A 6,000-nucleotide genomic window follows, 5' to 3' on the forward strand; every position below is an offset into this window, starting at 1 on the left:
TTAACAGCAAACCATCAAAAAAATATTAAAAGGAATGGATGCTCTATCTTGTCAAATGCTTTTTCTACCTCAAAAAAAAATATTAAAAGGTCAAAGTTGAATATATATCCATTAGATAGCAAGGAGTGATGGAAGGACAGACACATCTCCAAACTTGAACACAGATCTCTGCCAACAAGCAAAGAAAAATTCAAGAGTCCATTTTGCTTGGGTATATTTTATTTTGGAACTGTCAACCAGCTCCAATGCCCCTTCCTCCATGAAGCCTAACTATATTTCCCCAGCCACAATGGGTTTCTGCCTTTTCTACCTTCTCATGAAATTTTGTGTTATAAAAAAAGATTCTTCTTAGGGTTATTCAAATGCCACCCATCTATGAAAACCTACCATATTTAAGGTGCTATCTTGCGGTCCATAGAAAAAATTAGAAAATACAGTCCTGCTCTTAAGATTCTTAGAGTCTAGTAAGCAGTTGGCTTTGTGGACAGTTATTTTGGCCTGTGCCAAATGTCTTGGCGAGTCTTATGTTCTTTACTAATCTCCAAGTTCCTTATGGACAAAGTTTATGTCCACTTCTTTTTGCCCCCGCTCAGGCAGTGCCCAGCACTGTACTCAGCATATACCAATATAATAAGGGATCCATAAATGCTTGATTGAGTCCCCAGATTTGGGGCCTGACTTCAAAACTTGATGGATGGATGAGCAGCACCTGTTTTCTACTGTGTCTTTCCCCACACCCTTTTGCTTCTCTTTCTGACAAGCCTCTGGCAAACTCCTGCAGTGAGGGTCAAAGAATTGTGCTCTTGCCCCTTTATTCATTCAGTCTTCCTAAACTCACATGTAAGATAGGCACACTAAGCCTGAAGACTGTTCTGGTACAAGGATACCAATAAGCATAGTCATTCAGTTTTCTCCCCATCTTTTACTCCCCAGCTGGCTGCCAGGACAGGTGGCCTCCTTTTCCTTTAAATACATTTTCTCATTGTCTTTTCTTTTCTTCTTCTTCTTTTTTTTTTTTTTTTTTTGGTATTAACATATAATGTATTATTTGCTTCAGGGGTGCAGGTCTGTGAATCATCAGTCTTACACATTTCACAGCACTCACCATAGCACATACCCTCCCCAATGTCCATAACCCAGCCACCCTATCCCTCCCCCTCCCACCCCCCTGCAACACTCTGTTTCCTGAGATTAAGAGTTTCTTACGGTTTGTCTCCCTCCTTGGTTCCATCTAAATACATTTTCTTTAAGACAGTTGTGGAAATCTTTTTTTGTTGCAGGTTCTCTGGATGACTATTTTGCTTCTTTTCTCTTTATGGTGTAGTTTGTTCCTTTCTTAAAGTTATCTGATCTGTGAAAGAGTACTTCCATTAATGAAGAATTTCATGTGCTGGTCAAAATATTTAAAGCTCTATAAACATTGGCAGCTGCATCAAGCCAAGAGTTAGAATTATAGTGAGGAAGCCCACTGTCTTATTTTGGGTCCCCCCAAAAGCAGACTCAGAGATAAGGATTTGGGTGTAAGGATTTGGAAGATGACCCCAGGAAACATGGAGAGGGAGTGAGAAATGAAGGAAGGAAAGAAAGTCCGCAGAGTATGTTGATAAACAGATGACCTGTTTATCAGGAGCTCAGTCTTGCTGAGGAGCTCATGAAACACCACATAAAGCCATTCAGTTTGACTCATCTAGGGGTGAGGAGGCTGGGGAATGCATCCCCAATTCCATTTCACCCCCGTTAATTAAAAACTGCCCCTGGACCTTAATCCCTGTTTTGTCCAACATGTTTCTGAAGCTAGAAAAGCCCTCAGGCAGAGAGATAGAGAGCTTGAGGTAGGAAGTCTTACCTTATACAGGAAGCGGAATACTGAAGCTGTTAGATGACCTCTGGAGTGACTGAGGGCATATGGCCAGTCCTACACCCATTATGCTGATGTATAATGCAACCTCTTGTCCAGCAGGCCCCACCATCTAGAGACTGAAAGAATGTTGTACCTGAGAATGCATGAGGGCATCAGACTGAGAGTAAGTGGGACTAAAATACAGCTCACATTCTGTTCCCAGACTGCTTACTCCAGCATGGGACTGCATCCACCTGAAAGATGGGAAGTTCTTTTTCAGATTTGCACAAAAGTATCAAATGGGCTAGTAGAGATCCTGATTATACTACCTTACTATCGCAAGAGATGCCAAAACAGTATCAGTATTGTACCAGTATTAATAGGGTCTGATACTATATGCCACAGTTTCCTCAATGTGGAAAAGAGGTAACACCAGGATAAGAAAGCAGTAAAAAGCAGCCAGAGGAAGAGGGAAATCCTTAAGCAGACTCCTACTGAGTGTGGAGCCCAAAACTGGGCTTTATCCTGTGACCCCCAGATCATGGCTGAGCCAAAATCAAGAGTCAGATGCTTAACCAACGGAGCCATGCAGGTACCCCTATACAGGTGATTCTTAATGCAAATATTACTTATGCTACCAACACATTCATAGCAATTCTCTGAGGTCCTTTGCAGCAATAATTAATGTGTGCTTTATTATGATCTTTTTATTCTATTCCCAGAGAAGATCTTAACTTTCTACTAATAGAAAAAGGTGGCTCCCTCAAATTGTGCCTTGTGCTATCTTTGCCTGTCACTGGAATTTGTCACATGGCTATGCCTGACCCAGAGAGCATTTTCACTTGATTAGTCTTCTTTCCAAGCCCATCTCATGTGTGAATTTTGTAGACTTCTCAGTGTTCCTCATTGGAGGGATTGTCCTATGAGTGATATGGCTGGTTATTTCAGTTTGGAATTTCAGTGTTGTGGCTCCTGCTTCTCACACTTACAACAGACACATTGATTTTGCTGAGTATATTTCCTGCACTTGCCTGTGCTTCTGGGCAAGGACTTTTAGTGTTCTTTTCTGTTCCACAAACTGTGGTTTGCATGTTTTCCATCTGACTGCTTAATGGCAGGATGCCTTTCTCCACCTCATGAACAAATTGAATTTTCTGATTATAAGTTATTTACTTAGTCTTTGAAATCCTATAACTTGTCCCAGTTATTCATACTGACTGACTAACTCCTGCAGCATGAAAGAACCCAGGGTTAATCCCCATAACCAAACTCAAGTCAAGGACCCTTTAAGTTCTGATGGCTGTAGACCTTATGAAGACCTCATTGGAGGCTTTTCTACCTTAGCAAGTGTTAACTTCCTGTAATCAGAGAAAGTTAGGTCTGGATAAGGCCTTGGAGTTCATCCCAAAGTAGCATCTAATGTCTGTAGCTTGTAGAGTACAATATCTTGCTCTGATTTGATGTAGAGAAATTTTTTTTTTAAGATTTATTTATTTGAGAGAGAGAGAGAAAGTGCATTCATGGGCAGGGGGCAGAGAGAGAGGGAAAGAGAATCTAAGCAGGCACCATGCTGAGCATAGACACTGACGAGGGGCTTGATCCCAGGACCCTGAGATCATGACCTGAGTCAAAACCAAGAGTCGGAAGCTTAACCAAGTGAATCATCCGGGCACCCCTAGAAAAATTACCTTTAAAAAGGCTAAAATTTCTCATCATGGCTTTACTTGAAAATGGAAGAGGCATATGGACCATGAAGAGCAGCAATTCCCTGATGGATATCCTGGCATGACCTTGAGATTGTCTTTTGTTATTTTATTCCTAATTGTTGATAGCTGTGATCATGGCCTCAGCTCTAACCCTGGATGTTCTGTAGATACAGTAGGTAAGGGATGGCTGTTGGCATAGAAATGCACGTTGAATACAGGAAAATTTGGTCTCGTGCACTAGACAAGTTCTCCTATTTCCTATAAACAGGGAACAGAGATGACAGTTTCACATTCTAACAATAGGTACAGGGAAACTCTGTTGGCAAATGAAATCATCAAGGAGCTCTTAAGTTCCAGGTGCTTGCTTTTATATTTACTTAAGTTAATGATTAAAAGAAATGGACAAGCCCATTTGACTTTCTGCATATAAGGAACAATTTTGTTTGCTGTCATAAAGGTTATTTTATCAATATTACCATTTATGTTCTTGACTTGAAATTTGATCTTTCAACTCCTGTAATAACTTCTTAGGCTTTAAGGATTCAATCACAGTGATATTTTTTATAATTGAAACCACTTGAAATAATGAAATGGTGGCTTTGAGGGTCAGAAGAACCTGAGTTTAAATCCCACTGACTAGCTCTATGACCTTAGTCAAGTTACTTCATTCTCTAAACTTGTCCCCATCTGAAAAACTTGGGCATAGAAATGTTGAGAGAATTAAATACTAAATGTGTTTTAAAAATTAATATGGTGTCTGAAATATAATAGATCTAGGTTTTACCAAATTATCTATCTATCCACATTTCTATCTTTATGTCTCCCAACTTTCTTTTATGACTATATTAAGAACTCTAGCAAAACATTCAATATTTCTCTCTGAGTTAAATAAAAAAGGGTGTCTCTGAAGACTACTAATATTTTACGTATTTTCTTTCAAGCAATATTTTGTCTGTTGTAAGCAGGATGCTGAGGTTTATATTTTTGAGAATTGTGAGTAGTACTGTTTCTGCCAGCATGCCTTCTGAGGCTAGAATCTTCACAAGCACAAGAGTTCAGCAGGATTTCAGATTTATTTGTTGGTTTGTTTCTGGTTTTTTTTTTGTTTGGTTGGGTTTTTTTAGGATTTCAGATTTTGATAAATCAAATGAATCATTGTTTTTAGCTTAAACTACTCTCCTTTATCATGAGGACAAGTGAAAATAAGAGGACTTTCTAATTTGCTTCTGTAGCACTTATGGGTATCAGTTCTCTTAGTGGACTCTTGAATTTAATAGGTGTCACCCCTATGTTGTCTTGTATTACCCGATTCTCTCACCTCCCGTGGCTGTTCTCTGTCCTTCTACCCTTGGTACAGAAACTGCTAAATGCAGTCAGTTCATCATCAGCCTCTACCCAATCAATAGTGATTCAGTGGCAAACACTCTTGGCCAGCATCTGGAGAAGTTGTTTGAGGGGTTTATTTTATTTTCTTTCTAATGAAATCATTTTGGAACTCTCCATATCATTGAAGAGAAAATGTAGACTTTCATCCTATGAATGCTAACAGTTGTTGAACATATATAAAGAGTGGACAAGTGAGAAATTCCTTTGTTAAATCCTCAGTGTTGTGTCTGGAGACATAGGTTTGCCTTTTCTGTCTGTCCCCTGTGTGTAGAGACACACATTAGGCCAGCCCCCTATGGAATTCACTGTGTGGAAGGCTTAGCTTCTCACCACTGCTTCAAAAACTGGGTCCTTCTGGAGTTCAGGAGGACGTTGTATGTGCCATAGAATCCTCTGCTAAGTGTGAACAAATGGTCTGTGGACCCCTTCTCAGACTAATCTCTTTAAAAAGAATATAGCACTTAATATGCCAAGGGAAACCATATATATTAAAATACAGTTATCAAAGTATTTTATTATGCTATGCACTTCATTAATACATAAAATAACAGGTCTAATAATTACCATAATTCCAAGTAGTGATGAGCTTAATAATTGGAGATATCTAAAACAATGGTGAAATGACATGAAAATGTCCGTGCTTTTTACTGGTGACAAAGTCCTAAGTATTACTAATATTATTGTGTTTTGTTTTTCATATTTATCAATAAAGGAATGCTAAATTTCAGAGATTAGCAAAAATAAAGATGTCATTTTTTTTTTCCCTATCCAAGTTTATGGATCTCCCTGAATTCTTCTTCACCAATTCCTTCATGGCCAATTCTTCTTCACCAACTGTTCATGGCCACAGTTTAAGAATACAAGGGCCTCAGCTCCCAGTGTGTGAACCAAACTCTCTGGTTAGAGATTCTCACAGTCTGGCCTCTCCCAATGCCAAAGTTGCAATGATTCAAGAATCAATTCCTTGCCAGTGGTAAGAAGCAAAATCTGAACATTCAAAACCAAAGCTGTACTTAAGAGAAGGGCCTTTTGTTTTTGCTGACAATGGAAGGGATTCACAGTGAAAAG

The sequence above is a fragment of the Lutra lutra genome, chromosome 11 (assembly GCF_902655055.1).
Source record: "Lutra lutra chromosome 11, mLutLut1.2, whole genome shotgun sequence".
Taxonomy (NCBI): domain Eukaryota; kingdom Metazoa; phylum Chordata; class Mammalia; order Carnivora; family Mustelidae; genus Lutra; species Lutra lutra.